Below are 21,810 nucleotides of genomic sequence, written 5' to 3' on the forward strand. Positions count from 1 at the left end.
TCAAGGTAGCTTGATTGATCAATTAAAGGAAACTTGTAAGGAGCTGGATAATGGTATTAGGGTTGCCAAGGCAAGGAAAGACGCTTTGGAGGTTCTGATTAATAGCTTAGAGAAGGAAGAGATGGAGAAGGCTGGTGAGACCAAGGATTCAGATGCCAATACCTCAAGTGAGAGGTCCAACGCTCAATCTAGTGGCAGCTCTGATTCTGAAGGTGAAGATGATGCCTCTTCCTCGGATTAAGTGGTAATGGTTCCCCCTGTTTTGAAGACTGTGTGTGTTGTGTGCTGTGATGAAGACTAGGTTGGTTTAGCTGTTGTGTATGTTGTTATGAAGATTGGTTCCCCTGCGGTTTTGATGCTGAAGAATTTGTTTTTTTCTGTTGAAATGTGTGTAATTTATGGCAGTCCTTATTGATGCCTTTATGTAATATTTGGGCTCTTAATGAGTTCCATGGATTTCTCATTATCTCAGTTGTCACAGCTGTGCATAATGATGGTTTGTATCTCCTAACAATTATGTTTTAACATTTTATATGTTATGACATCTGTTGTGACATTCTCTGCTAGGTTGATTGACATTTATTTTGTCTAATTGGTCACCTATGATCAAAATTTTGACTAAAAAGGGGGAGAAGTGATTATGTGGAGCTGTGTGGAGATGTATGTGGAGCTGTGAGGAGATGTATGTGTTGGTGTAGCTGAACAGATGAACAACTGTTATTGAAAGATATGTGTTGAATGTAAGACAAAATATTGTTCTGTTTACAGATGTCAAAGGGGATGTCTGATGTTATGTGGTGCACGGGTGATGTTGGAGCAGATGTCAGAGGGTGACTCTGATTGTTACAGGTGTTGTTGTTGTCAAAGGAGATGTTTGTATTGAACAGACTTAGGGGGAGAAGAAGTACCCTTGTGCATTTGTGTGTTTTACTAGTTGCTAATAGCTAGTAATTATGTGTTTGCTTCTGTTGCTCCTTAAACAACTGTTGTTTAACTGCTGATAGTTTTTCTTGTGAACAAAATGGACAGATATATGTTTTAGCCAACATTTGCCAAAGGGGAGGTTGTTGGTTCTAAGTGTTGGCAGCAATTTTGGTAAAACAAAGAGTGTTCACAAGATGTTGTAAGTGATGTCTTAACATAAGATATCTGTGTACCTGCTGGAGTTTAAAAACATAATTATGCAGGATTGTTTCAGGATGTCATACATGATGTCATGACATCTGATATTATGTACCTGCTAGAAATTATAAAAGGAATTATGCAATTATGCACAAAACATTCAGGGTGAATGTTATGTGTTATGTGATTGCGCATTTAATGGCAATCTATGTATGATTGAAGATCTGATTTGCAGGCGCATTCAATCATTGATTACAACCTGATTTACTTATTTTCCAAAGAGATCTAACCAGCTGTTATGAGAAGATTTAATTGGAAAATAGTTTTCGGGTTTTCAAGATGTCCAAGCCCAGCTGAATGCTTCTATAAATAGGACTTGGAAAACCTGATTTGATACACAACCAATACTGAGCGAAATTTTGAGAGAATATAGGGGTTTGTGTCTTGTTTAGTCGTGAGACTTGTAAGACATTCATGTCATCCATAGATGATTGAATTGGTCTGATTTGTGGGTTGTAAGTTGTCACTCTAAGCTTGTAAGCAAGAGTGTGTGTCTACTTGATCAAAGCTGTGAAGCAAGATCAAGTGTGTGTCTACTTGATCAAAGTTGTTAAGTAAGATCAAGTGTGTGTCTACTTGATTGAAACTGTCAAGTAAAATCAAGTGTGTGTTGTTGAAAAGTTGTAGCGGGGTATTCGTTACCATTAGAGATATTGACTAAATCCAAGGTAAATCATACAAGTCGAGTCGCCACCACACTTCTATTTATCCAAAGGAATGGTTTAAAAGCGAACAAAAACCTAAAAGTTTTATCTAATAAAAAACTAGTAAAAGAGAGTCAGAGATCTGGGTAGGGGGTTGGTTATGCAATGGGAAGGTGTTAGGCACCCAAAACATCCTAGGTATTCCTAGGGAGCCCTTTTCACATTTGTTGTAAGGTTGTTATTTTGTAAAACAATTGTTTGTGGAAACATGATTGAAGAGATGAGAAGAGAATATACAAGTTATTTACATTTTTTGTGTTTGGATGGATAAACCCATTGCCTACGTACCATCTTAAAAAAAGATTAGGATCAAAACCTCGTAGTTCAGGGTAAAAATCTCAAAATGAGTGAGTGGATTGATTGGTCCAAAAGCCTTAAGGTATTTTGTTATCCAAGGGAGAAAACTCAACCTAAAACCACAAATCCACCATGTGAGGATAGCTTCAACATGCTAGTGAGGGGTTAACCCTATAATAAGCATGCAAGACTTGTTGTCCATCACTAAGGATATAGGAGAGTATTACATCTACCTCAAGGATAACTCAAACCTAATAGCTAAAGGTTATGAAAAAGTGATTTAAGAAAGTGGCCATTGAAACCACAAAAGCATTTGAATGGGTTATATTTACCAATGAAAAGTGTTTATAAAAATGGTCAAAGTTGACTTAGAAGTTCAATTCAAAATAAGTATTATGAAAAGAGAGTTTGAAAATCAAAAGCATAAGGCTTAGGTTTCTAATGTTGGAAACAAGTGTTAGATGTTTGCACAAAAGTTTTGGCTTGGGTTAGAGTGGGGAGAAGAAGAAGAATGGCTAAGATCCTAAGCATACAAGAGATAAGGGACAAGAAGTAAAACCACAAATGGAGTTCCTCTCTTGAGATCATATTGATGATCCAAGTAGCTCTCATCCTTTGGAATAAGCAAACACATAAGCATAAACTCAAGCAATCAACAATCAAATGAACTCTTGGAAGATCCCTCTCTCTTAGAAGCTCATGGTAATGGTTCCTCAATTTGGCTCAATGTTGGAATCCCTAGCACAAAAACACACACATCAAAAGGTTCTATAATACAATCAAAGAATGGACAAGAGGGAGTTTAGAATATGGTCCTTTCAATGTTCATCTTAAAGCTTTAAGCATTCTAAAGGCATGAGGCCTAGTTGCTCTTTGACATTTAAGCACTCTAAAGGCATGAGGCCTAGTTGCTCTTTGACATTTAAGCACTCTAAAGGCATGAGGCCTAGTTGCTCTTCAAACTCCATTTGCTTGGGTAAAGTCCTAAAGTCTAAGTCCATTTTGTCCAATTCTTCACATTTGGTTCACAACAAACAGACAAACACAAGCACACAAGATATATATATATACACAATTATATGCTCAAGTGAGCAAAAGGAAAATGGAATTAACATAAACATGTGCTCCAATGAGCAAAGGAAAAAGCAAATTAATAATATGTACAAGAATGATAAATTGCATAAATGTAAAGTGCAAAAAGTAAATGTTAATGGTTAATGATTAATGTTAGTAGTTAGTGTGCGATAAGGCAAATTTTGCGCTATGTTAAGCAATCGTAATTGGACTTATGTAGAATTCACAACTATTTGAGGCCAGTCAATAATAACATAGGCAACAACACAAGTTAGAAGTCTTGATTAGTGAACCAAGTTCCAACAACTTGCCATGCCAAAAAGAAAAAAGAGAATTGATCTTGTATTGGTTTAAGTCCTTTGCATGATTTAGGAAGCAACCTATCCTTAATGCAAAGCCATTCACTTGATCTTTTGATCAAGATGAATTAGATTTGAATCAAATAAGATTAAACCTCCCTAATCAATGCTAACTTATCAACCTTCAACTCATTGATCAAAAAGAAGAAAGAAGAAGAAGAATATGAATAATGGATTATGAAATGGAAGGATTAAAATGCATAAGGTGAAATAAAATGTACCAATCCATGTGTGTTGACCAAATGACATTGAAAGTCAAAGTCAAACAATGAGAAACCAGAAATGGGAAGAAGATTGGAGGTCAAACAATAAGCAAAATATTTTTGGCATTTTTAATATCAAAATAAACTTGAATTAAAAATAAAAGAAAGGTCAAACTTCAAAATCAATTCAAATCAACCTTGAAAGGTCCAAGTGATTTATCCTAAGTTCAACGAGGTCAAACAAAGTTTGACAAAAAAATTCAGCATTTTTAAAAGTCAGAAACTATTTTTAGTCAATTAAAAATGAATAAAAATAACCTAATTGAACTAAAATCTCAAATAAATCTCAAATCAATTAAAAACTTGATGAGAATATTTTTCATGGATTCATCATCATTCAAATAGGTTGAGAAAATATTTTTGTATTTTTTGAATATCAAAAACTATTTAAAATGAATTAAAAATAACCAGAAAAGAGAAAATTCACAAAAAATATCAAATGACAAAATATAAAATATTAAAAATCAATTTTAAAAACTAGAATTTATTTGGAGAAGAATGCAATTGGTCCCATATTTTTTGGATTAAAAATGAAGAAGTTATGAATTTTTTAAAATAAAGGAAATAAAAGAAATTAAAACAGAAATTAGAAAATTCAAAAAAACAAGGAGCGTCTGATCAAGCCTCATTAATTGACGTGGCTGATCAAACGCTCTAGATGCGCGCTTCCATGGTAGGCTTCAGTCCACGCATAACACAATCAATTATTAAAAGTCAAAAGAAGCAAAGGCCAGGATTAGATCTGGAAATAAGAATGGATGGCCACGATTGGATCTGGAGACCAGACGATGGCAGCGCCACCGTCTTCTCCGGCTAGCTCCGGTGAGAGCTCAAATTTGCAGAAGAGCAAATGTGCGCCAAAACACATGATCCAGGCATCAATAGAAAGAGGAAGTGATGTACATCACTCATATACCACTCACTTCCACTCTAGATTCCTATTAAGAGAGAAATCAGAGATGGAAGCTCGATGGTGTTCATCATGAACTTGCTTGATTTTGAAAATTGAATACACAGCAATGATGCCTCTATGGAGAGGACTTCAAACAACACAATATCCAAGCAAATAGATCAAAGAATAGTAAGTTTCGAAGAAAAAACCAGTTGGAGAGAACCTTTGAATTGTGGTGATCTGAGCTTGCTTCCTTGCTTCCTTTGGCCAAACAGAAGTACAATGGACTATAGGATGAAGGTCTAGGAACTTTAGATCTAGAGATTCAACCAGATTTAGTTGAATTTCAGATCTGAAAAATTTGAATGAAAATGAAATAGTTCCTTTGGTGAGAGGTTTGGTTTTCAATTCAGCAGCATTTCAGGTTGATTCATCGATCCAAATTGAATGGAATGGTACTTCAATTTATAGCCAAGCATGGTGCAAGCAATGAGAAATCTGTGTGTGCATGGCAAGTGGATACTCTTTGCATGTGCTTGCATGATCATGTAAAAGGCCCGAATTCAATGCCAAATGCAATCTGCAGTATAATTGAGCTGAAATGGACGTGTAATTGGAAATGCAAGAGCTTGTGTAATGAGTTCCAACATGTTATGCACAATTATGCCTAAAACTTCTCCTCTTCGAAAATGCCATTTGCTAAATCCAAACATGAGCATGTGAGTAATGGTTGGAAAGATCTTGATGTAAGGAACAAATGTTATATTGGGCAAAAATCCATTTGAAGTGTGGAAATTAGTGAATTTTCAGTTTAAAGTGTAAGGTGCAAAACATGCAAAGGTGAGGTTTCCAAATTTAGCCAATGTTCAAGCCCCTCTGTTTTGATGATGGACACCTCAAATGAAAACACCTCCAACATAAACGTTGTATATCTTTTCAAGACAATCAAAATGGACTTAAATTTTGCATCATTTGGATTTTTGATGAAAGAGGTATGGGCACTTGAAGTTGGACTTTTTTGCCTTTCAATGCATTTGGTCCAAAGTGACCTATAATGTTTTGCATTATCACATGTATTTCCTTTGAGATTTTGAAATTTTGTTCAACATAACATTTGAAGTAGACATCTTAAGCTTTCCAATTCATTTAATCCCACCTAAAATCATAAAAAATGAATGAGTTATGTTCTTGGGAAGTTGACCCAAAATTAGGGTTTCAGTCAAAATGACCTATAATGTCTTGGAATGGATGATGAGCTTCCAAGCTTCAAATCAATTTTTGATGAACATGAAATTTGTTCATATTGTCCTTAAGAACATTTTTGCTTTTGGGATCATCTCCATTTGACCAACACATAAAACGTTAGGTCTCAGTGCATTTCAAAATAGTCAGATGAATTAACTTATCAACTTCTCAAGTCCATGACTCATATCTTGATGAATTGATGATTGAGGACACTCAAATAAGTTCAAATATGCATGAAATGATTAATTAAAGAACTTCTCTTGATTGTATTTGATCATGGGCTGAGGTTGCTTCAGGAGCAAGGCATTGTGGTACACAAATGAATTAGGGTTTCTTTGGGAAACAAACCTCAAACTCTTTGACTGGCTTTGATCAAAAATGATGAATTGAGATGCTAAGGAGGCATATTTTATGGATGATAGCTTTGAGAACCATTACCATGCTTGCTTTCCTCTTCTCTTAGCCATATCTTTGCACCATTGATTCTCCTTGAAGCTTTTGACCTTGTGATTGCTCAAGCTATAAACAAAAGATGTTAGTGACATATTTTTGTGTTTTTGGTTAGTAAACAAAATAAGAAAAGCATTAATATACAATTCAAGCATTCTTGGTGATCTCAAACCACTCACAAGAGGTCCCACCGAAAGACAAAGGGAACCAAGATGCTTAGGATCCTTGAGGCTATGCAAATGAAATGTTATGATGCCATGAGGGATCTTAGGGTCAAAATTAGGGTCTTACAAAAGTGTTTTCATTTCACAAGGAATTGTTATTTAAAATCACAGGTGTGATTAAGGGCGGGTGAGTGGGTTCTCATATCTAAGAGTGCTTAGGTAGAAATTGCAAGGGTAGAGATTAGGTGAGAAAGACTATAACTTGTTGAAGTGTACTGAGAGTCTTTGAACTTATTCTATTTAGTGGATTTCCTTCCTGGCTTGGTAGCCCCCAGAAGTAGGTGAGTTGCACCGAACTAGGTTAACAATTGCTTGTGTCTTTTGCATTACCATTCTTTATCTTTATCCTGTTTGTGTTACTCAGATATTAGTGTCGTGACATTACCTTCGACATCTCATATCTGATACCGGAATTCCAGAGACTCTGGGGAAATAAAGGGAATGAAATGCGTGAGCAGGTTACGACTTTGAAAACTTGTTGGGAGACACGAAGGGATTCCATGAAAATAAGTCAATGGAAAGACTCGAGCTGATGCGAAGATGCCTGTATTGGGGAATATACCAATACAGCAAAACTATCCACAAAGGATACTTCGGATAAAAATCTGGACTCAGGTGAGGATGTCCACAAAGGACTCAACTGAGGAAGAAAAACTAGGTATTATCGGTTACTAGGTAATAAACTCAAAGAGACATGTGATCCAATACACCGATATAAGGGTGAGAGAATAGCATGCTTAAGGAGAAAGAATATCTAGGATCGGTATAAGGGTGAGAGATATCAATCATCCAAAACATCTTAGGAAAACCTAAAAGGTATATTTCAACTTAGGAAAATCTGACTCCCTAGGGGACAAAAAGTCATAATAGGGAGCAGAAAGTAGGAACACCAGGGATACCAGTTACTGGGTATATAATAGGTGACTAACCAGGCGTGAATTGGGAAATATTTACAAGGCACTCATCATCCAAAAGGAGGGCTGAAAAAGCAAACTCGATTACAGGATGGATATTCGATTCCATAAGGAAATACGAATCTTACTCGACTGGGGAAGAAAAAGACTTCGGCTGAAGAGCGCATGAGATATATTATCTATTACTGTCAAAACATAGATAACATACTCGCATGGACGATTATCCACAACCAGTTACTGGGTTAATAAAGGATAAATCGACCAAAAAGAAAGGATATTAGGATACCGGCTACTTGGTATAAAATGATGACCAATCAAGGGGAGAAACAATCATTACAAAACAAGGGTAAATGAAAGATGACTCGTTGGGGATAAATTGCTTCATCAGAGCAATTATTCAAGAGATATATCACCGGTTACTGGGTGGTATACTCAAAAATGAAGGAATATCCATACCTAATATTGGATAAAGATAACCAAGAAAGAGGGGATTACATCTACCGGTTACTGGGTAGAAAACCAAAGGTGAGAGTATCTGTCATCGGTTAGGATGAACAAAATCAAGGATTAGCTTTGCAAGGGGACAATATGGGGTTTACAACTACCGGTTACTGGGTAGAAAACCATAGAAATAGGACTTACAACTACCGGTTACTAGGTAGAAGGCCACAACATCCGCTGGGAAGAGAATGAACAATTACTGTTTACTGAGCAATTGAACAACTAAACCACAGGGAACTACAGGGGAAATAACAAGAAAGGAGTCAATCTAGGAACAAACTAGAGAGGCACAATGAAACAAGACTCAACCCAATGAGGATATAACTCAGGGGAGTAATTCCATCCCAATGCATATTTTGGGATGAAACTGAAACAATAATCATCCACGAGGACATAACTCAATGGGGAATATGGAAGAAAAGATAGACATTTTCTGCCTAAGGGGCTGACTCTATATGGAGAGATTAGACACAAACATTTGATTGGGGAAGAACACTTCACCAACAGCAGGAGATAACAAGCAATGATATATGGCAAAGAATGCAACATGAATATCTGAATGCTATAATTATGCATGTATATGTGTGGTTTATGTATGATTAATACTGACAAACAGACATATCTAGCATAAACAGGTCCAAGGATCAATGAACAGACATCCGGTACAACATCTCAAAAGAGAAAGCCAGGCCCACAGGAGAAATCGAATCTGGTGGGGAACAACAAATACCGGGAAACACCAATCACCGCTGAGGATCAAGCAGAGTCGTTGTCGGGGATCAAGAATATTGCTAGGGGAAAAAGCAGAATTGTCGGGGATCAGAGACCGCTGTTGGGGATAAGCCAAAGGGCACAACTACCAAAAGCTAGGGATCTTCCAACAGTTCTCGGGAACTTGCAGAGATGTAGATAAGATCAATCAAAGAAGAACTCCACTGGGGATCTTATCAGGCAATAATATGAAATTCTGTGGGGAACAACCACCAAACAGAAGCACATCAATCAAACATTCACTTCTAACCACTGAAGGAACATCTCTTCTATGGAGAAAGAACCAATCACTCCGCTAGGAAGCTAACAACACATCCTCCTCGAAGTTCCAACGTCAAACTAGGATCAGGTAAAGTCTCAGCTGGGGAAGCTATAGAGCCACCGCCAGGGATTTAGTGCTGAACAGACAAAAGATCTGATGCAGAGGAAAACTCTACCAGGGAGCACAACACGGATAAGATCCATCGTAGAAGAACCTCTATTGGGGAACTTATCAAGGAATGATATGAAACTCTGTGGGGAACAACCACCAAACAAAAGTTCCAAAAATCAACAAATTTCCTCATATCTATTGGAGAAACATCTCTACCAAGGAGAGAGAACCACTTCTCCGCTGGGGAAGGAAATAAACATCTTCAACACACGCTCTGCTAGGAGGAAATTATCCAATAAGAAGGGAAGAACAAATATATCATGCTCTGATCAGGCAACTCCACTCGAGAAAGACTGCTGGCAATCATACTGGGGATAACCTGTAGGCGACCCAACTGGGGGAAGGCTAACATGAGCAACCCTACTGAGGATGAGTGGTAAGCAAACATTCTGGGGTAAAATTGCAAGCTAACATGCTGAGAATTTCCACTCATGCTGGGAATTCCTGCTCACTCTCCAGGATATTTCTAATCACAATAAGGGAAGACCAACTTCCTCGAAGAGATAGCATATCAACTTTTATCAATCTATACGGGATTTTAGGTCAGTCCAAACAAGGGATGACAACCATATAATTGATAAAACACAGATGCTAGACTCAGATTCTCTGAGGATCTAAGGATGGAGGTATACACATCTCCAAAAGATCAAGGCCAAAACTCCAGACTCCCTGGGGACTTAATGACGTATCACCTTCCTCTGCGCTCACAGAAGAGACAACCTGAAAGAGGATGAAGAGGATACAAACATGCTAGGAATATGAACAAATGTCTTACCCTTTTGGAGATCATACTATCCTTGGGAGAGCACTGAAGATGTTCCATATATCCTTTTCAGTCATTGTGAATGTTCACTTTGTTTAAAAACAAGTTTACAAAAAACTTTATTTGTTTAAAACAATGATATTTATCAATTAAAACATGCAAACATTTGTTAAACAAAAACAAATAAGAGTGCAAAGAATTAGATAAAAGCTCAAATTTATTTGATGGAATGGTAGTCCGCAAATGGGAAGACTCCATGGATCTTTACAAATTTAAAATTGGTCATATATATTGGAAAAAGGGCTACATTGAACATAATGACCATTTCTCCACCAACTCTAAATCCAATGTATTCGAAGCTTCAGTTGATGATGACTGAGCGAGAATCTTTGACAGATGGCTGTTGTAGAGCAAAGTCTTGTCAGGATGCAGTTACTTGCCAAATCCCTAATTTTTGCCTAGATTGCCTCAGGATGAGGTACTCAATCTAGCGGGATATATATTTTTTGTGTGTCTCTAACTTTTTCCTGGACCGCCCTTTCGGGTTTTCAATCCACCGAGACGCTCATTTTTGCCTAATTCGCCCTTTCGGGTCTTCAACTTAGCGAGTTATTCTGTTTTTATTTTAGGCAAAGTATTTCTTGACTGCATCTGAATTCACAAGACGAGTAAAATCCTCCCCATCCATAGTTATAAGTATCAAGGCACCGCCTAAAAAGGCTCTCCTAACAACATATGGACCTTCATAGTTCGGAGTCCACTTGCCCCTGGAATCGGGTGCGAAAGACAAGACTTTCTTGAGCACGAGGTCACCTTCTCGGGACACACGAGGCTTGACCTTCTTATCAAAGGATTTCTTCATCCTTTGCTGATATAACTGACCATGGCACATGGCAGTTAACCTCTTCTCTTCAATCCAATTCAGCTGATCATAACGAATCTGAACCCATTCATCCTCAGTCAACTTGGCTTCCATCAAGACTCTCATTGATGGGATCTCGACCTCCACGGGGAGCACAACCTCCATGCCATATACAAGAGAGAAAGGGGTTGCCCCTGTTGAAGTGCGAACAGATGTCTGATAGCCATGCAAAGCAAATGGCAGCATCTCATGCCAATCTTTGTACGTAACAACCATCTTCTGGATAATCTTCTGGATGTTCTTGTTAGCAGCTTCAACAGCCCCATTCATCTTGGGTCTATAAGGAGAAGAATTATGATGTGCAATCTTGAACTCGCTACACAGCTCTTTCATCATCTTGTGGTTCAAGTTAAATCCATTATCAGTAATGATCCTGTCTGGCACATCATAACGGCATATGAGTTGATTCTTGATAAACTTCACAACCACCTGCCTAGTCACATTTGCATATGATGCCGCTTCAACCCACTTGGTGAAGTAATCAATTGCTACGAGAATAAATCTGTGACCGTTCGACGCCTTTGGCTCTATCATGCCAATCATGTCAATTCCCCGCATGGAGAAAGGCCATGGTGAGGAAATAACATTCAGAAGTGTCGTGGGAATATGAATCTTGTCCGTATAAATCTGACACTTGGGGTATTTCTTCACATATTTGCAGCAGTCAGACTCCATTGTCAGCCAATAGTAGCTTGCTCTCAACACCTTCTTTGCTATGGCATGTCCATTGGAATGAGTACCAAATGAAGCCTCATGGACTTCAGTCATTAACAGGTCTGCTTCGTGTTTATCCACGCATCTGAGCAGAACCATGTCAAAATTCCTCTTATAAAACACATCACCATTGAGGTAGAAACTGCCAGATAATCTTCTCAAAGTCTTCTTGTCTTTAACAGAATCCCCAGACGAGTAAATCTGACTTTGGAGAAAACACTTGATATCATAATACCATGGCTTATCATCTTTCACTTCTTCAACTGCAAATGCATGAGCTGGTCTATCCAAGCGCATCACAGTAATATTGGGAACTTCATTCCAGAATTTCACCATAATCATTGAAGCAATCGTAGCAAGAGCATCTTCCATTTGATTCTCATCTCGAGGAATATGATGGAAGTCAACCTCAGTAAAGAACGTTGAAATCCTCCTCGCATAATCTCTGTATGGGATAAGGCCAGGCTAATTCGTCTCCCATTCACCCTTAATTTGATTAACAACCAGGGCTGAATCACCATAAACATCAAGATGCTTGATCCTAAGATCAATACACTCTTCCAAACCCATAATATAGGCCTCATACTCCGTCATATTATTCGTGCATTTGAAAGTTAGCCTTGCTGTAAAAGGAAAATGGGTGCCCTGAGGAGTAATAATCACTCCCCCAATACCATTTCCATATTGATTAACAGCACCATCGAACACCATGCCCCATCGGGAACCAGGCTCTGGCCCTTCATCGAGCGTAGGCTCATCGCAATCTTTCATCTTCAAATACAGAATCTCCTCATCTGGGAAGTCATACTGAACAGACTGATAATCATCAATTGGTTGATGTGCCAAGTGGTCAGCCAAGATACTACCTTTAATAGCCTTCTGAGCTCGATACTCGATGTCATACTCAGACAACAGCATCTGCCAATGGAAATCCTCCCAGTTAAAGCAGGCTTCTCAAAGATATACTTGATTGGATCCATTTTGGATATCAACCAAGTCGTATGATTCAACATATACTAGCGTAAACGCTTAGCAGCCCAAGCCAAAGCACATCATGTCTTCTCAAGCATTGAGTATCGAGACTCATAATCGGTGAACTTCTTACTCAGATAGTATATAGCATACTCTTTCTTCCCTGATTCATCTTGCTGACCTAGTACACAACCCATAGATTCTTCAAGAACAGTCAAGTACATAATCACGGGTCTCCGTTCCACTGGCAAAGACAAAATCGGAGGCTCGGACAGATATTCTTTGATACTGTCAAAGGCCTTCTGGAAATCATCGGTCCAATCATGACGCTGATCTTTCTGGAAGAGCTTGAATATTGGCGCACATGTGGCAGTCATGTGGGATATAAATCTCGAAATATAATTCAAGCGGCCAAGAAAACCTCAGACTTGCTTCTTAGTTTTGGGCGCAGGCATCTCTTGTATTGGTTTGACCTTGGCAGGATCAACTTCAATACCTCTTTCACTGACAATAAAGCCCAATAACTTGCCGGAACGGACTCCAAATGTACGCTTGTTCGGATTCAGATGGAGTTTGTACTTCCTCAAATGCTGAAAAAGCTTCAACAAGTGTTCTACATGTTCAACTTCCGTTCTCGACTTCGCAATCATATCATCAACATACACTTCAATCTCCTTGTGCATCATATCATGAAACAAGGTAGTCATAGCACGTTGATACGTGGCTCCGGCGTTCTTCAAATCGAAGGGCATCACTCGATAATAAAATGTTCCCCAAGGTGTGATGAATGTTGTCTTCTCCATATCCTCGGGTGCCATTTTAATCTGGTTATAATCGGAAAATTTGTCCATAAATGAGAAGACATTGAATTTAACTGTATTATCTACCAACATATCAATGTGTGGTAGAGGAAAATCATCTTTTGGACTAGCTTTATTCAAGTCTCTATAGTCCACACACATTCGGACTTTTCCATCTTTCTTAGGCACGGGCACAATATTGGCCATCCATTGAGGATATGTGGAAGTCACCAAAAACCCAGCATCAATTTGCTTATGAACTTCTTCTTTGATCTTCACTGCCATATCAGGATGAGTTCTTCTGAGCTTCTGCTTCACAGGCACACACTCAGGCTTCAAAGGCAGGAAATGTTGCACGATATGAGTATCTAGACCAGGCATGTCTTCATATGACCAGGCAAGGACGTCGACATATTCTCGTAGCAACTCAATCAACTCCTTCTTCACAGACTCTTCCAGCAGTTCCCCAATCTTCACTTCACGAACACAATCCTCAGACCCCAAGTTGACTCTTTCCAGATTCTCAAGATGTGGCTGAATGATCTTCTTTTCGTGGTCAAGTAGACGGGTGATCTCATCCGGAATCTCTTCAACATCATCTTCTTCCGCCTCAAATACAGGGAACTCAAAGTTAGGAGATGGTGTTGGATCATTATGTTCAATGGGTTTGATCAACCTACATAATGATTTTGGATATAAAAGAGATTTCTTAATTCAAACAAGGCAAATCATTATGCAGATGAAAAGATTGATTTTATTCTCTTTTTTAGGGTTTTATGGTGATCACCAATTTCATGCAATAAGCAAAACGTGAAAATAATTTGGAAAAACAAACATTTAACATGTAATTACTGAATGAATATCATTGTATTAATGTGCCAACAATGTCATCACTTCTCCTTTTGGCATGGGAGAAGGGTTTTCAAACAAAAGTGAACACATTACACGGATTTATGGACAACTATTGGAACATCAACAACGACCCAATTATTGCAGACTCCTCCAGGGATGACAAAGTTGCCAGAATCTTCCTTTGCATCATCTTCCACTATAGCAGCAGCCTCTTGGTCTTCGACCGTGTGGATGAAACCACCACTCTGGAACAAGCCACGCTCATTGAAAGTGCCTGAAGAGTACCCTATGCCAGCCTGGGATTTATTGTCTTCCAGCTTAATCATTTGTCCTAAACCAGTAGTTGCGCCATGCTCAATGGCCAACTTCGCATCATTGTAGGACGCAAATGAAGAAGATCCTCTCCTTAAAGACTCAGCAATAGATAAGGCTTGGAACGGAGTCCCAACCTCATCCTCAGCGTCTATATAAGAAAAGGAAGACAAATGGCTTACCAAGAGAGCCTTCTCTCCCCCTACCACCACCAACTTCTTATTCTTGACGAATTTCAACTTTTGGTGTAGGGTGGATGTCACGGCGCCTGCCTCGTAAATCCATGGTCTGCCATGCAAGCAGCTATATGATGGGTGAATATCCATGACCTGGAAAGTGATCTGGAAATCACTAAGTCCAATCTTGATTGGGAGCTCAACCTCGCCAATCACAGTTTTTCTGGATCCATCAAAAGCCTTGACAACCACTCTACTCTGCCTCATGGGAGGCCCCTGGTAAGAAAGTTTTGCCATAGTGGATTTTGGCAACACATTGAGCGATGATCCTGTGTCTACCAGCACATTTGACAAGGCATCATCCTTGCAATTCATGGAAATGTGTAGAGCCAAATTGTGGTCTTTTCCTTCCTCGGGAAGATCAGCATCACAGAAGCTCAAATTGTTACAAGCAGTAATGTTGGCAACAATGTTATCAAACTGTTCTATTGTGACATCGTGATCCATGTATGCCACATCCAGCACCCTCTGCAAAGCTTCGCGGTGTGGCTCAGAGTTCATCAGTAAAGATAGCACAAATATCTTTGACGAAGTTTGAAGAAGCTGATCTACAATATTATATTCGCTCCTCTGGATGAGCCTCGGCATCTCATCACAGTCCTCTCTCAGAATGCCATTCTGGCCAACAGGGATAGGAGCTTTAGAAACAACGGCAGGTTTATCAACAACAAGTGTCGGATTCGGAGAAGAAGAAGAAGTGCCCACAGGACTGGCAGAATTATCAACAACATCAGTTCTTCTCGAGATGTCTACATGGGGTTTCGGCGGCGCCGAGAAAACATGGCCACTATGGGTCACACCACCAACATCTAATATACTTGTAACAGAAGTGGAGGGCGACACCTCTTTCCTATCTTCTAATGAGATTGCGTTATATCTGTAGGGAACAGCTTTGTCTGAGGAGTACGGAACAGGGCCTACTTGCTTGATAATAGGAGAGGGTGAAGCCTTCTTCTTGCTGCCATCATATTTGACAACGACAGGTTCGGGCATTCTGAAGATAGGGGATATAACATTCACTTCATCCTCATCACGATTCTGAAGTATCTCGATCACACCCTGATCCAGCATCTCTTGGATGTCCTTTCTGACTTGGCGACATCCTCTCTCGTTGACAGTGCACACACGGCAGCTGTCATGGTCATGCTCGTAATGATTGTATCCACATAATAGTCTATGCATCTCGACCAACGATTGTCTGATATGGATGACATATCGGACTTTGTACTTGCCAGGGTAACCCTGGACCATGTTAACATCAGATTTCCCATACTCGTGCAATGGGTTCTTCTTAACATTCGGACCTACGTCCTCAAAAACAAGATCCCACTTCTAACAAGGTCTTGAACCTTGGTTTTCAGGGGATAACAGTTCTCCACATCATGTCCGGGAGCACCGGAATGATAAACACAGTGAAGCTCGGGCTTGTACCACCACTGAGGGTTGGTCGGTACACCAGGTGGGTCACGTGGAGTAATCAGCTTTCGGTCTATCAACAACGGATAGAGCTCAGCATAGGTCATTGGAATAGGATCAAAAGTGACCCTCTTCCTATCATATCTAGTGCTGGTATTGTTGTTGTTTCGAGGCTGGTATGCCTGCAGTTGTGGACGATGTTGTTGTTGTTGATATTATTGATGTTGTTGTTGCTGATGTTGATGCTGATAATGTTGATTTTCCTTGAAGGCAGGTGCTATATGATCCATCTGGTGCTGGTTACTGGCAGGGCGCACAGTCTTCCTCTTCACAGAGGGTCTTCTTTTAGTATGGGAAGACACGGCATGTGCCTCTCCCTCTTTCTTCTTTGCAAATGCCCCATAACATTTTGCAGAAGAGCCTTCATCTCTAGAAAGACGTCCTTCACGGACTTCTTCCTCTAGTCTCATCCCCATGTTCACCATCTTGGTGAAGTCCGAGGGAGCACTAACAATCATCCTCTCGTAGTAAAATGAACCCAAGGTCTTCAGAAAGATCTTGGTCATTTCTTTCTCTTCGAGTGAGGGCATAATCTGTGCGGCCAATTCACGCCACCTCTGGGCATACTCCTTGAACGTTTCCTTCTCCTTCTGGGCCATTGCCCTCAGCTAGTCCCTATCGGGAGCCATATCAACGTTGTACTTGTACTTCTTGACGAAAGCTTCGCCAAGGTCGTTGAAGGAGCGGATGTTCGCACTATCCAGACCCATATACCATCTGAGTACGACACCGGACAAGCTTCCTGGAAATAGTGGATGAGGAGTTGATCGTTGTCAGTCTGAGTTGACATCTTGCGTGTGTACATCACAAGATGGCTGAGAGGGCAAGTGTTTCCCTTATACTTTTCAAAGTCAGGTACTTTGAACTTGATAGGAATCTTGACGTTGGGCACGAGGCACAACTCAGCAGCAGATTTACCGAAGAGGTATTTTCCTCTTAGAGTCTTCAGTTCCTTGCGCAGCTCAAGGAATTGGTCATTCATAGCATCCATTTTCTCGTAAACATTTGGGCCCTCAGATGGCTCAGAATGATAAATGGTGTCATCGACTCTCGGTAACATGGGCACAATGGGAGGTGGCACAACAAGGACTGGGCTAGATGCTGGCAAAGAAGCAAAGGTCGAAGCGAGACCCTCTGGTACAAAGTTCACGGGCATCCCCCAGGGAAACCCGGCTGGCATAGCAGACGGAGAGAAATGAGCAGTGGCGGTAGGCACGGTAGAGGAAGCTACCTCTGAGATGAACGTCCTCTAGGGAGGAGTTGCAGGCGTTGGAGAAGACTAACTTTGGGCGGCCAGGAATGACTCCATCAGGGCAGTCAACCTAGCCACTTCCTCCTTAAGTTCTCTGTGCTCTTGCTCAAGGTGATCCATCAGCTTTGAAGAATTGGCCCTGGTGTTGTACCGGTGCGTCAGCTTGTCTTCAAAATAAATGAAGAACACCGAGTTAGACCACTGATCAAGAAGCCCTGAACGAAACCTGCTTATGCATATGATGCATGAAATGCTTGTGCATATGATTTATTTTTATTCAGGGGAACTCTTAGAGATCTATTTGCAAATATTTGGAAATATTAATCTTTTAGACATATAATGGAATAATCATATCAATAATATTTAGAAAATTTTTACACCAAAGAAGTACAGTCTTGGTAACCAAATACAATACAAGAGAGAAGGAAAATTAACATCCTATGGAACCTTAGAAACAATCGTCCAAAGCTCTCGAGACCGGAAGATAAGCTGCACGAAGCCTTTTCACCTCTCTCTCATAGGTTGCCTCCATATTCGCCTTCTCCTTTGCGAGTCGATCATACTTCCTCTTCCAAAACCTGGATGACTGAGGAAGAAGGGAAGTAACCACATCATTAGGCTCGTCGATAACCTGATTCTCTAGAAATTCTATCAAGGCATCCTTATCTCTGAGTTGCTGAAGTAGCTCCTCTCGCTCACGGACCCAAGCACGCGAATGGTCTTCATCTCTCAACTCCTCTACTCCTTGATTAGGGAGGGTTGAAGGCCCAACCATAACCCTAAGTGTAGGTCTCGGATAGTCATAGGGCATGCGGTACTCAGAAGCTCTCTTCCTCACCCATGAGGTATAGGGTTCTAAAGCAATACAATTCTTCGGACCAACCTCTTTCCTTCCCTTCCTAAGAATCTTGCGCCAAGCGTGGACCATCTTGCCCTTCAAGTTTTGGGGATCTTTACCCTCTTGAAAGAACACACCTTCTAACAAAATGTTATTAGGTTTATCCTTTAAGGGGAACCCAAGTTGACGGCGTGCCAAAATAGGGTTGTAGTTAATTCCACCACATGTACCAAGAAGAGGCACATTGGAGAATTCACCACAAGAATCAATAATCTGGACACCATCATATACACGGTTATACAAAAAGATATCATCATTAGTGAGAGATATAAGTCTCGTGGACCACCGTAGACATCATTTGTTCTCCTTGAAGGCGAGCGTCTGTGGCAAGTGCGAAATAAACCACTTGTACAACAGAGGCAAACAGCACACAATGGTACCACCACCCTTTGCATTCCTCATATGCAAAGAGAAATAAGTGTCACCCAACAGAGTTGGAACGAGATTAAGAGTAGAAAAAATCCTAATAGCGTTCACATCCACAGATGAGAAGTACAAATATGGCCTCAAAGGCGTCCTCACTCATGGCTTTCCCAAACAAAGTAGCTTGAGCGATGAGGAAATCAGATGGGAGACCTTGAATTCCACCTTTGGTAGTCATATGAGCACCAATATCAGATTCATCTATATGCAACAGATCGACAATCTCTTGGGAAGAAGGAACTCTCTCCAAGCCACTTAACGATAACTGATCTAGGATAGGTATACCCACAAGATAGGCATACTCCTCAAGCGTAGGCAAAAGTTGGAAATCCGGGAAAGTGAAACAACGGTACAAAGGATCATAGTACTGCACCAACACACTCATCAGACCTTCATCCATCTGAGTAGAAAGAATATACAGAAGCTTCCCATGGAGAGCTTTGAACTCCAAGGGGTCTAATACATAGGATGTCAAACTCCTTAACTCTTTCAAGTCTGGTTGTCTGAAACTATACTTCTTCTTATTCTTTCTTTGCTTATCCATGTCTGAAAATTTGCAAATAGACCTTTTAAGTTCCTTGAAAATTTTCTCATTGTTGATGATATGGATGCAAATGAATGCATGAATACATGGATGCACCAATCACACTCAAGGATCAAGCAAGTCACACCATACAAAGGTCACGGGATGGATCAAGTCATCCTTAATATCAATCATCCATTTTGGTGGATTATGGTTTACACCTTATCAACACCCAAGTTCCATTGATATTAAGGATATACGAGAACGGATAAACCGTGAATCAAGGGTTTGTTGCAAGTCACGAGCATGGAGTCTCGGTTAAGAACCACCCAAACGGAGTGTACTATGGTTAAACCTGACAATCATGTTCTAAAAGAGGTTCACATAGTCATCATCCCATCTGTCAGATATTATCGGATAAACGACTACACGTATTCCAAAAATATCGCGTAACAATCGTATCAAATCTTACACTTGAACGATCTTCGCACTACGTCCTAATATAGGCCAAGATGGGCTAGGTAATCTAAGGTCACTGGCTTCTAAGGTTTATATTGGAAACAGTAATGCCTAACCACGACTACTCGTGTGACATTATTGATCCCAATAAGAACTCCACCAAGTGAATGCGCTTGCAAGTCAACTTGCTAAGGAATAACTCCACACAAGTCAACAAGACTATGCCAGTCTCCTATCATAAGTGCACTCGAGTTCGGGTATAGAACTCATCTCACAAGAGACCACCAAGCACACAAGCAATTGATATATCAAGTAATTTAATCATTACAAACAATACAATCATCCCAAATTTGCACAAAAATATGTCACAAGTAAAAATAAACATACAATACAACAAAGGCAAAAAGTAGGCAAAACCCACTAGGAAAGATTCCCCAGCAGAGTCGCCACTTTTCTGTAGCGGGGTATTCGTTACCTTTAGATTTATTGACTAAATCAAAAGTAAGCATACAATTCGAGTCGCCACCGCACTTCTATTTATCCAAAGGAAAGGTTAGAAAGCGAACAAAAACCGAGAAGTTTTATCAAATCAAAAACTAATAAAAATGTCAAAGATCTGGGTAAGGGGGTTGGTTATGCAATGGGAAGGTTTTAAGCACCCAAAACATCCTTAGTACTCTAAGGGAGCCCTTTTTGCAAATGTTGTATGGTAGGTTGGTATTTGTGAAAATATTTGTGCAAACATGATTGGGGGGATGAGAAAAGAATATACAATATTTACAATTTTGTTGTTTGAATGGATAAACCCATTGCCTACGTACCATCACAAAGGTAGGATCAAAACCTCGTAGTTTAGGGTAAAAATCTCAAAATAAGTTGGTGAATTGATTTCACAAAAGCCTTAAGGTCTTTTGTTATCAAAGGGAGAAAACTCAACCTAAACCAACAATCCACCATGTGAGGAGAGCTTCAACATACTAGTGAGGGATCCACCCTATAATAAGTATGGAAGACTTATAGTCCAATCACTAAGGATGAGGTGAGGTTTACATCAACCACCATGATAACTCAAACATATGGCTAATGTTTATGAAAAAAGCTTTTAACAAGGGTGGTCATTGGAACCACACAAAAATAAACTTGAGTGAGTTGTATTTGCAAATTAGAAGTATTCATAAAATGAAGTCAAAGTTAACTTAAGATTCAATTCAAAATAAGTATTAATGAAAAGAGTTTGAAAAATAAAAGGCATGTGGCCTAGGTTTCTAATTTTGAAAACAATGTCAATGTTTGCACAAAATGAGTCTGGCTTGGGTTAGAGTGGAGAGAAGAAGAGAAGGGCTGGTCCTAAACATGAAAAGATGAGAGAAGAGAATAAAACCCTTGGAGTTCCTTTCTTGAAATCATAAAGATGATTCAAGAGTTCCTTTCCTTTGGACTTAGCAAGCAACAAACAATTAACTCAAGCAATCAAGCAAATATTCAATTAAGCTCCTAGGGTCCCCATTTGGACTTGTCTTTCTCTTAACTTGGATGTTCATGACAATGATCCTTCTAACTAGCTCAAGTTTGGAATCCCTATCACACAAGAACAAACAATCAAAAAGTTCACAATGCAATAAGAGGAATGGACAAAGAGAGAGTTTAGATTAGGGGTACTTTCAAGTCAACTTCAAGATTTAAGCATTCTAAAGGCATGAGGCCTAGTTGCTCTTCAACAAATTTAGCATTCTAAAGGCATGAGGCCTAGTTGATCTTCAACTTCATTAAGCATAGGTAAGGTCCTAATTCTAAGTCCTTTTTCCTTTTTGCATTGACTTCACACAAATAAAGACAAAACAAACACAAGGCACTAATATATTTACGCAATAATGTGCTCAAGTGAGCAAAAGGCAAATG

Source organism: Lathyrus oleraceus, chromosome 2, assembly GCF_024323335.1.
Source record: "Lathyrus oleraceus cultivar Zhongwan6 chromosome 2, CAAS_Psat_ZW6_1.0, whole genome shotgun sequence".
Classification (NCBI taxonomy): Eukaryota; Viridiplantae; Streptophyta; class Magnoliopsida; order Fabales; family Fabaceae; genus Lathyrus; species Lathyrus oleraceus.